At 37.6% G+C, this 12272-nt stretch overlaps 1 non-coding gene across 1 annotated transcript; it reads left to right on the forward strand.

Annotated features, from left to right (window-relative positions):
* The first annotated feature begins 1289 nt into the window (after positions 1-1289).
* LOC138157329 (U6 spliceosomal RNA) lies at positions 1290-1396 on the forward strand. Its single transcript, XR_011167365.1, has one exon. It is a non-coding gene; the product is annotated as a U6 spliceosomal RNA (small nuclear RNA).
* Positions 1397-12272: the final 10876 nt, after the last annotated feature.

The following is a 12272-nucleotide window of genomic DNA, read 5'->3' on the forward strand; positions in this document are numbered from 1 at the left end:
GTAGCTCCCCAGCAGAAGATCCAGCTGATTCCCAGAATCAAAATCACTTCACCCAAGTTCCCAAAATCAAAATCATTCTCTCCAGCCTGGGCCTTTCCTCTTCAGCCTCCTTGGCAGCAGCTGCTTCTGCTTCCATGAAGCTTATCCCAAGGATTCTGACTCTCCCTCTCTGGGGATTTTCCTTATATACAATATTGCTCCTCGCTTTTCAGCCCCTTCCTGTTACATCATCAACAGGAGTTCATACCTTTTGTTTCTTTAACGGAGGCTCAATTTAAACTAGGTGCTAAGTTTAAATTTAGCTCTTAGCTTTCCAATACAAAGGGATCTTTAAATTTCATTACCATTACATTACCAAACTAAAAAAATAAATGACCAAGGTTTATTTGCAACACAGAGGAAATAAAAAGAATTGTCAGAATCTACTATCCACAATTACGCAATAGTAATTCTGAGAATTCAAAGGAAATTGATAAGTATCTATAAAAATATAAAATGTTCAAACTAACAAAACACAAAATAGAAATCTTAAATAACCTTATCTTAGGTAAAGAAATTGAACAAATCATAAATGAATTGTCAAAGAAAAGAAAACCCAGGCCAGTTATATTTGCACATGAGTTCTATCAAATATTTAAAGAACAATTCATATAAATCCTGTAAAATTATTCCCCCAAACAAACAGAATGGGGGGGGTGGCTAGGTGGCACAGTAAATAGAGCACTGGCCCTGGAGTCAGGAGGACCTGAGTTCAAATCTGGTCTCAGACACTTAACACAAAAACTAGCCATGTGACCTTGGGCAAATCACTTAACCCCAACTGCCCTTCAAAAAGCAAAAACAAAAAAACCAAAAAACCAGAATGCACTCTCCCAAACTCATATTGTAAGGTGGATATGGTCTTTATAGCCAAACAAGGGAGGGACAAAGCAGAGAAAGCTACAATTTATTCTGTACCTATATATAGTTTGTACATAGGTGTTTGATTCTTGTCTTACTCATTAGACCAAAACCCTTAAGTGTGTCCCCAGCACTTAATAGTGTCTGGTGAATAGCAAGTTCTTAACAAATGCTTATTGGCCTATTGACATGACTAATGAATATTAATGTAAATATTTTTAAATAAAATCTTTACAAAGAGACTACAGAGCCATATACTGAAATATAATATACTATGACCAAACTATATTCATATGAAGGTTGCAAGGATGATTCAATATTAGGGAAATAATTAGCACAATTGATCATAAAGATAACAAAAGCACATGATTTTTAAAAATGGTATAGTAGTGCTCGCTTTGGCAGCACATATACTAAAATTGGAATGAGAAAGAGAAGATTAGCATGGCCCCTGAGCAAGGATGACACACAAATTCGTGAAGCGTTGCATATTTTTTTGTAAATAAATTATAAATAAAACATGCAAATGTTTTAAAAAATGGTATAGTAAAGGTTTTTGACAAATTGCCATGGTCCTTTACATTTAAAAAAGGAAAAAAAAATCCATGAAAACAAAAAAGGGCCTTCTTTAATATGATGAAAAATATTTAAAATTAAGAGCTAGTATTTTTTTTTGGTAAAAAAACAAAACAAAACACTAGAAGCTTTCCTAATACAAAAAGGCGTAAAGCAAGGATGTCTCTATCCCACTACTATTTGATGTAGTTCTGGAAATGTTAACTATAACATTAAGACAAAGGAAGAAAATCAAAGCTATAATCACGTGTGTCAGAAGGGAGGGAAATAGTAGTAAGGTGAAAGGGTAGGTAAAGAAAGGGGGGTGTCACAGGGAGGGAAGGAATATTGAGGGAGGCAGTGGTCAAAAGGAAAATCCTTAAGGAGGGGAAGGGAGAAGGAAGAAACAAAAACATAAACAGGAGAGGGAATAGGATGGAGGGAAAGAGAAAGATAGTAATCATTACTGTGAATGTGAATGGGATGAACTCTCCCATAAAACAGAGATGGATAGCAGAATAGATTAAAAACCATAATCCTACAATATGCTGTCTACAAGAAACAAATTTGAAACAAGGGGATACACAGAGGGTAAAGGTAAAAGGCTGGAATAGAATATATTATGCTTCAGGTAAAGTAAAAAAAAAAAGCAGGAGTAGCAATCCTTATCTCAGATAAAGCAAAAGTAAAAATAGATCTAATTAAAAGAGATAAGGAAGAAAACTATGTCCTGCCAAAAGGCACTATCAAGAATGAAGCAATATGATTACTTAACATATATGCACCAACTGGTATAGCATCCAAATTCCTAGAGGAGAAGTTAAGGGAATTAGAGGAAGAAATAGATAGCAAAACTATACTTGTGGGGGACCTTAATCTCCCTCTCTCTGAACTTGATAAATTTAACCTCAAAATAAATAAGAAAGAAGTTAAGGAGGTGAATAGAATTTTAGAGAGGCTAGATATGATAGATCTCTGGAGAAAACTGAATAGAAATAAAAGGGAATATGCTTTCTTCTCAGCAGTACATGGCATATACACAAAAATCGACTAGATACTGGAGCATAAAAACATCACAATTCAGTGCAGAAAGGCAGAAATATTAAATGCATCATTCTGAGAACATGATGAGATAAAATTCATATGCAACAAAGGGCCATTGAAAGATAGACTAAAAACCAATTGGAAACTAAACAATTTAATCCTAAAGAATGAATGGGTCAAACTAGAAATTATAGAAGCAATCAGTAACTTCATTCAAGAGAATGACCATAATGTGACAACACACCAAAACCTGTGGGATGCAGCAAAAGCAGTTCTTAGGAGAAGTTTTATATCCCTGAGTGCATACATGAATAAATTAGAGAAAATGGAGGTCAATGAATTGGGCATGCAATTGAAAAAGCTAGAAAAAGAATAAATTGAAAAGTGTGCATCAATAGAAAAGACTAAGTGGGCAAGACACTGAGGTTTTAAAACAATTGTGTTTGTTAAGTGTAAGATCATAAATTATTGGTGGAGAGATTTTTTTTTTGACCAAAAATGGTGAAAGGAAAAAGAAACAGTATAACAGACAGAGACCAAAATCTTAAACCATATACCACAGTAAGCTCAAAATGGATATGTTACCTGGATATTTAAGAATACATCTGAAAATAGAAAGAATAAGATGAAACACTTTTTATCACTATGTATTGGGGGAAATTCCTTACCGACAAGAAACAGAAAATTACATTATATAGATTTTCATATGACCAAAATCAATGAATTGGAAGAGAAACTGTAAATCAGAAAAATTTCTGTATCAAATGTTACCCCCAAAACCCCTTAATATACAAAATGTATGGATAATTTATCTAAATATATAACACCAAATCAGTTCTCAATAGATATGTAATTTAAGTGTATATGCACAGTTTTTTTAAAAAAAATTATACACTCCAAATGACCACATGAAAACATTTCCAAATCATTCATAATAAGAGAATGTGAATTAAAATACCTCTGAGATTTCATCTCAAGCTACCCCAAATGATAAAGATGAAAAAAAGATGTCAAGAGTCAATGATGAGACTTAGGGAAGGCAGGCATACTGAAGTTTTGTTGGAAGACACAGAAAACTCTCCAACCATCCTAAAAGCTAATTTATAATTATGTAAAAAAGCAAATAAATGGCCTACACACTTGAGTCCACTACTGGACATGTGCATTAGGGAAGCCAGACAGAAACAGAGCTCTAATATATATGACAATATTTATAGCAATATTTCTGCCAGCAAAGAACTGGTAATAAATTGGTGCCTACCTGTTAGGAAATAGCTGAAAAACTTTGGTTTATAATGGCACAGTATAATATAGAAAGAAAGCATGAAAATAAGGAATTCAGAAAAATATAGGATGGTGTATATGAATTGATGCATAGCAAAATAAGAAATGCCAAAGTAGCAATATACATAATTACTGCAACAGTGTAAATGAAAAGATCACTAAAAAGAAGTTGAACTATTAGTAATGGAAGAAAAAAATGAAATATGCAGAAACAATTACAAACAAGTTCAGAAAATGATACTGGTAAGCAGGACAGGTAACATTGGACAGTGGCTACTACAATTCCAAATTTAATACATAATTTGAAGACTGTAGTGATAAGTTCATAGCTTCATATATAATTCTCTTTTCTGTTCTTTATATATTAAAAAGTTTCATTTATTGGTATTTGTTATAATAAAAATATATAAAATAATCCATACAACATAAAGGAAACAAAAGAACTTAAAGGAAAAAAAGTGAAACATGTCTCCCTTCTTATACTAAAGAAATGGGGTACTACTAGAATGAAATATTATACATTATCAGACATGGTCTCTGTATCAGATGTTTTTAGTTAATTACTTTTCTCCATCACAAATTAAGATTCCGTATGGAGGGAGTGGTTGAGAAATGACCAGAATACAAAGATGAAAGGATATATATGTGTGTATATATATGTATGTATGTATTATGTATTCTGTATACATGCATATGCATGCATGTGTGTGTGTGTATTATGTATGTATAAAGATCCAGGAAAGCAAAACTCACAACAGAACTCTAAGAAAATGAAGATACTTTCTTTAAACAACCTTCCCCAAAGGTCTTTTGAAATTCTCTGTCACCTGGAACCATACTAGTCAGGGCTCCAAGCAATTATTTTCACCTGTAGTTCTGATCAGTTTCTAGAAGGTGACATCAGGAATTACTTCCTAATGTGGCTCCCCCTGCTGCTCGGGGCTGATCAAAGAATGAAGAGTATGTCATTGCTTCCTGCCATCTTCTCTCCTGTTATGCACAGGTCTTAGCAAGCAGCTTCAAACATCATCTCCAGCTAGTGTTCCATAGCTCCTAGTGTGTTGTTAGGTGTCCTTATCACCCACTGCAGAGGAGAAAATCTTTAGAGCAGGGCCTGGGAACCTGTGACCTTGAGGCCACATGTAGTCTCAAGGCCACAGGTTCCCCACCCCTGCTCCAGAGTGTTTCTAGTCTTACAGGAGATATATTTTTTCCCTTAGAGATATGCCAGACTAAGGATTTTCTCTATCTCTGATTATTCCACTTTTCTAAGTCTATTGCCATTTCTCAACCAAAACTTGGCTAGGTAGGGAGCAGGAATATATTCTTATTTCCCAACACATCCCAATCTATGACACCAGGTATAAACATGGTCATTAACCTCCCTCCCTAAGATTACTGAGCTTTGAATCCTACCCATGGTAAGTAACACTTCCCATCATCTAAGGAACTAATAAACTCCACCACATCCTCCTAATCATCACTCAAGTCCTAAAATATCTTGATCAACTGCATAGAATTCATGAAATTATCCTGGACTCTTATCTAGATGGAAAGGGGTGAGTAAGATAAATTAGTCCCCAGTAACACAACCCCAGGACAATGGAGAAAAAAGTTTAAAAGCCCCATGCATTGGCTATATTTCTTCCCCAGTCAAAAAATTTATAATCCCTGAAAATTATTCCAGATACCCCAGGTACTTAATACAAAGGATATATAACTTTTTGGGGTATAACTACTTACTCTAAACATATAATGTGCAACCTACCAATATTCTCTTATCCTATTCAACTCTTTTCTATGCCTTCTCATAAATCCTCCACTGGCTGTCTATCTTAATGTCCTGCAAGCCTTTTTCTCATTCTCTTAATATTTTATAAATTGACAATGGAGTATATGAACTGTTGTTGAGTTGTTTCAATTGTGCCTGGTGCTTTGGGGCTGCATTTGGGGTTTTCTTGGTAAAGATACTGGAGCAGTTTGTCATTTCCTTCTCCAACTCATTTTACAGATGAGGAAATTGAGGCAAAAAGGGTTAAGTAATTTGTCCAGGGTCACATTTGAGCTCATGAAGATGAGTCTTTCAGATTCTAGGCTTGGCACTCTATCCACTGTGCTACCTAGCTGCCCTGGAATATGAACAGAAAGAGAAGATGGAATAAGTCAACCCCACTTCAGCAAAAGACTGGGAAGATAGCAACAGCTCAACCAAGAGAGAGGGTCCTGGATCTCATCCAAGGAGAACTCCACAAAGTCTCAGAGTAGTAAATTGGAGATGGTGATATGATAGAGACTACTACCAGCTCCTCCTATGTCTTCCAAGAGTCTTTTCCTTCAACAAGCTGAAGTTGGTTTTTTCCATCTTCTCTCTCAAATGTGAAAGCAAACTCAATATTCAAAGAAGACTCTTGCTTAGAGAGTCCTGAAGGGGTACTTCATCCTTCTGATTTTGTTTTGAGGCAATTGGGTTAAGTGACTTGCCTAGGATCACACAGCTAAGTGTCTGAGGCTGAATTTGAACTCACATCTTCCTGACTCCAGGCCTGGTGCTCTATCCGCTGAGCCACCTAGCTGCCCCTCCTCCTTCTGTCAGTGATGGTCAGTGCCTCCTCTCCTTAAAGTCTTAAAGGGTTGCCTGGGACAATGAGAGGTTGAGTCCCTAAAGGAAGGACTGACTGAGAACTGAAGCTCTTGCCTCTTGCCAACTACATTCTGACCCCCACACAGAGCAGGCCTTCATCTCTACCAGAAAGTACAGAATCCCACTCCAGTGGACATTGGGACAGGGCTTACACTGCTATGTAACCCTGGGCAAGTTGCTTAACCTTTCTGGGCCTCAGTCCTTCAGAACTGAACTTGGCCATGCTTTTCCTTTTAGTCATTTATTCATCTTTAAAACATGAGGGTATTGGATTAGATAGTCTTTAAGGGCACTTCCAGATCCAAGTTTATGATCCTATGAGCCTTCTCACTATGGTTCTTCAAGCAAAGTCTTGATAATTATTTATTGAGGAGGCTGTATAGGGGATTCCTGCATAGGTACAGGTTAACCTGAATACTTTTGAGTTCTCTTTCAATGCTTGGATTTTGGGATTCTGTTTTGTAGAGTGGTAGGTGGTCCACTTTATTTCTCAATTCCCTTGTTTGAGATCACTTTCCATTAGACATTACTAATTAACTTTGCTGATTTTTTCTCTTTTTTGTATTTCTTTTTTTAATCTTCTTTCTTTCATCTTCTTTCTTTCTTTCTTTCTTTCTTTCTTTCTTTCTTTCTTTCTTTCTTTCTTTCTTTCTTTCTTTCTTTCTTTCTTTCTTTCTTTCTTTCTTTCTTTCTTTCTTTCTCTTTTCCTTATACAGGATGGCTCTCTGGGAGTAAATAGGAGGCATACAGAGTGAAATCTAGGTGATATAAAAACAAAAATTATCAATACAATTTACATTTTAAAAAGACTGAAGAAATGGAAGAACAAGGAGGCAAAGTAAAAAAAAGATAGAGAAGGAGAGAGCATAGCTAGAAGTTTGAGCCTGGATAGCGAGGAAAACCAGGCTAGTACAGGAGTGATAGTGAGGGAGAATAAGCAGGAGTTAAGGCATAAACAATCATGATAATGGCAAAGAATAGGTTTGGGGAGAATTGAGGGAACAGAGGTCATGGACCATACAATTCTGCACTTAATTATATTCCACCATCTACTGCTCACAACTGTTCCATGTATATGTCTTTTCTCATATGTCATCTATCTCCCCCACAGGACCTGGCACAGGGCCGGGTCCACTGTTGGTACTCAATAAAGACTTGTCAATTGAGTGAAGGATTGTGCAAAGCTGCAGCCTTGGATTCACCAGTCCTTTGCTTGGGGATGGTGACTTTTTATTGGACAATAAGATTAGCATTTTTTTATGCAATGAAGAAAATAAGGATGCAGAATGGGGCATTTGTCCTCAGTTTTCCCTAGGATGAGTTTCCAAAGGTAATCTTTGGATGCTTTTCATACTACCTGATATGGAGGCAATTGCCCATCTGAAATGTTCTGAAGAACTCTAATCTATAATATCTAATATCTCAAGGGGAAAAAAATTCCTCCTTGAGAAGGTTCAGTTTTATTCTAGCCTTTGTGACATGCATCTCAGGTCTGTATTTACCCCCCAAAGACCATTAGTTCCTTCTTTCCAGCACCCTGGTTTTATATATTACAGAATACATATGTGTATATGGCTTTTTCTTCCTCTATACCCCTTTCACCCCCCAAAACAGTAGAAAAATAAATAGCCATATAAAAGAGGTGAACATTACAGACAACAAAAAACTGCCTGGATCCATGCAGTGCTTCCCCCAAAGAGCCATTCCAGTCTATTAGGCGCATAATGCATGTTTTAAAAAAGTACCCGTTGTAAATACATATTTGTTTAGATGGACTGCAGCACAGCAGAGGATCTCCTGGGGAGAGGGGAGATATTTTACAACCTGCCAAAAAATATTTTGTAAAAAGTAAAATAAGGACAAACAAAAAGCAACAGAAAACCCCCTTGAAGCTGACTGCCAGCGCAGTCCCTGGACGGCTCTTTATCTGTTGGCTTGACATTTCGACACCCCAACCTCAAAGGTAGAAGCGTCGGGCACATGTCTCTTCAATGTCCAGGAACCAGTCATGCTAAACCTAGAAGGTGAGGTGAGAAGATGGGGGGAAACTTGGAAAAGAGACTGATGCTCTGGGCAGCGCCCGCAGAGCCTCAGGAGATTGTGTCATCTCGTCTCGCCTGGCCAAGTGGAATCTGCCTCTCCTTGCTATGGTAACCAGGTACAGATGCCAGGTGGCCCCAGCTCATCTGGGGCTGCCTCCAGCAAGTTCCCACCATGGAATCATGCCTGGCTCGCTCTCCTTGGGTCCTGCCGTTTGGTTTAGAATCTATTTGTTTTTTGGACATTTATAGCGACCATTCTCACAGGGCGCTGTGCTTCTGAATGGTTCCAGTACATTCTATAGCCAACATTTCTAATGCCCTGCCTTGGCAATTCACAGAGAAAGAAATAGCAGTCAATCAGTTGACAACATTTTACAAAGAACAGAAAATCTAAGGGAACCAAAGGGGAAGCTGGGGCAAGCCGCTGGAAGCTGCAAGACCTTCCTCTGGTTCCATGCTGACATCCCTTTATCCAGTCCCCCTTCATAGCAATGTGCATGTAGCTATGAATTAAAGTTAATATGTTGGGTATGGAATTTCACAGAGTCCCTTGAGGTTCCTGGAGACATTCTCAAGTCAGGGCAGTAAATCACTCTCCTTTCAGAAAAGGATAAGCATAATATCAAGGAATAAAAGATACCCTGGATAGGGATAGTGACTCTACATATCCTGGGGTCTATAGAGACTAAGGGCAAACACTAGCTATGGGAACTCTGGCTCTGATTTTGAACCAAGACCTCCCTATTCTCAATTCCTTTGACTGGCATATTTTTTTTTTCTGCCTGTCTCCCTACTCTCCAATTTTTCTGAAAAAGAATAAAACTAATAATATAATTAGGTCAAACTTTAAAGATAGAATTATAGAATTTAGAACTAGAAGGGACCTTTAAGATCATCTAGTTCAACTTTCTCATTTTTCAAATAAGGAAACTGAGGAGCAGAGAAACAAGGCAGTTACTCAAACTCACGTAATTTGTAAATGGCAGAGCTATATTCTGAATCCAAGTCCACTGGTTTCAAACCTATGGCCTTTCAACGTCATTTGTAATCCTTCATGTAAATTGCCTTTTATCAATATCCTCTGAGGGTACACAGCATAGAAGACATTTTATCTAGAGATGAAGGGCTGAGAAGAATGGTAAGATGATCATGAGAGTCATAGGGTCAAATCTGACAAAATTACAAAGTGAGTGAAACATGTCTTCATTGTCTCCTTTCTCACAGAATCACAAATTTTGAGCTTTGTAAGCTACTTTCAGTGGTTATCTAATCCAAGCCATACAGGAGAGGAATCCCCATTATAAATAACCAATAATAAGTATTCTGACTTCTGCTTTATGATCTCCATTGAGGAGGAGCCCATCTTCCCCTCAGACAGCCCATTCTCCTTTGGACAACTCTAGTTAGGAAGTTGTTGCTGTTGTTTATTTCCTTAATATCAAGATTAATTTGCCTTTTTTCAACTTCCACACATTGTTCCTGATGAAGCTGAATGGAAAAATCTAGTCCCCTTTCCAAATGACAACCCTTCAAAGACTTGAAGACAGTTATCCTATTCCCCCTAAACCTCTTCTTCAGGTTAAATGTGCCCAAATTTTTTGACTCATCCTCATATGGAATGGACTCAAGGTCCTTCAACATTCTGATTGTCCTTATCTGGACAATCTATAGCTTGTCAATGCCATTCACAAGACATGGCGCCCATAACTGAACACAATACTCCAGATGAAGTGCGACAAGGAAAGGGTATCATTGAATTATTTATTACTTGTTGATTTCTGGAAACTCTGCTCCTTTTAATGTGGCCCAAGATCACACTAGCTTTTTTGGCCATTACACACTGATGAGTCATACTGAGGTTGTATTAAGCTAAAATCCCCAAATGTTTTTTTGGAACAATTGCTTTTGATCCATGACTCTTCCATCTTGGGAAAATACTTGTGAAATACTTGGAAAATTCAGTTTTGCACCGAAGTTCACACTTACCCCATTACATTTTATCTTGTTTGACTTGACCCAATTCTCCCAGTGGTGGGAAATCTGCATCCTAGAGGTCATGAATGGCCTTTAGGTCCTTGGGTCTGGTCTTTTAGAGAGTCCAAGTTTTATAGAACAAATCCTTTTATTAAGGGGGTTTGTTCTGTGAAGTTTCAATGATTTGGTCAAAGGGCTGCGCTTGAGGAGGGTTACATGTGGCCTCAAGGTCTCAGGTTCCCTGCGCCTGTTAGCCTCTCAAGATCCTTTAGGATCCTGATGTTGTCATTCACTGCATTAGCTATCTGTCCCTCCCAGATTTTTCTCATCTCCACTTTCTTCATTATTCCTCAACTCATTATCCAATGCATCCAGAGCTCTTGTGTGGTATCTTAAGCTCATCTAAAGATAGCCATCCAATTAAGTTTATTAAAATTTATTGTTTAAGAAATTCAGTTACCCAGAATAACTTTCTTTTTGAAGATGGAAAACTAGTGAAAGGCAAAAGAAAAATAAATTAATATAATGTGAAATTTCAAATATTAGTAGGAGAGATGTTTGGGGGCAGGAGAGGTTTCCTGATACTCCTCAAATCACACTATAGATGCCTTCTAATGCCCCTTGACAAAAAGGTAGACCTAAATAGAGGATGTGTGATTCCTGCTCACCAGATGTTGTCAGTCAATCTATGAGAGCACCCCTCTTTACAGGTTCACAGCTTGAATTAGAAATGACTCACCCCTAGGGGCAGCCAGGTAGCACAGCGAGTAAGAGCACCGGCTCCAGTGTCGGGATGACCTGGGTATCAAATCTGGGCTTGGATACTTAGCACCACACCCAGAAATAACTGGCCGTGTAACCTTGAGCAAGTTACTTAACCCAGAATGCTTTAAAAATTAAAAGAAAAAGAAATGACTCACCCCTACATTTTTTAAACATTTTTTTGTCTTTATTAATTTGTTTACTTTTAGTTTACAAGATTCATTACCACATTTCCTTGAGTTTCAAATTTTCTCTCCCTCCCCTCTGCTCTCCCTCACCTCCCCCCCATGGTGGCATACAATCAAGTATAGAATCTGCAAATACTTTCACATTAGGCATTAGTCAGGTTATAAAGAAGGATTGTAACAGATGGAATGAAGAATGGGAAAGAGGAAACAAAACCAAACAAGAAAATGAAAAAGGGCAGGTAGTTTGCTTCATTCTGGGTTCAATCTCAGTTCTTTCTCTGAATGTAAACATCTCTCTCCATTATGAGTCTTATGACTCTGGATTGCTGAGAAGAGTCCAGTTTATCAAAGTTGGTCATCACACATACATTGTATCTGTAATTGTGTACAAATTCCTCCTGGCTCTACTCTTCTCACTCAGCATCAGTTCATATAAGCCTCTCCAGGTAAATATGAAGTCCATTTGCTCCTTGTTTCTTATTGCACAATAGTATTCCATAACATGCATATACCACAACTTGTTCAGCCACTCCCCAATTGATGGGCACCCCCCTAATTTCGAATTCTTTGTTACCACAAAAAGAGCTGCTATAAATATTTTTGTACTTATGAGTCTTTTCCCCACTTCTATGATCTCTTTTGGATACAACCCTAGAAGTGGTATTTATGCGTCAAAGAGCATGAAATTATTTATAGCCCTTTGGGCATAATTCCAGATTGCTTTCCAGAATGGTTGGATCAGTTCACAACTACACCAGCAATGCATTAGTGTTCTCACCCCTCCATTTTTGTCCTCTGTGATGCCAGGAAATCTCTTCCATGTTTACTAGCTTCTTCTCTTGTGACAAATTAAAGAAGGATTAGAAATGGGACTTCTGCTGG

Source organism: Petaurus breviceps, unplaced genomic scaffold (assembly GCF_028583685.1).
Source record: "Petaurus breviceps papuanus isolate PSGF00001 unplaced genomic scaffold, PetGlider_PUasm1.0 171, whole genome shotgun sequence".
In the NCBI taxonomy this organism is placed as follows: Eukaryota; Metazoa; Chordata; class Mammalia; order Diprotodontia; family Petauridae; genus Petaurus; species Petaurus breviceps.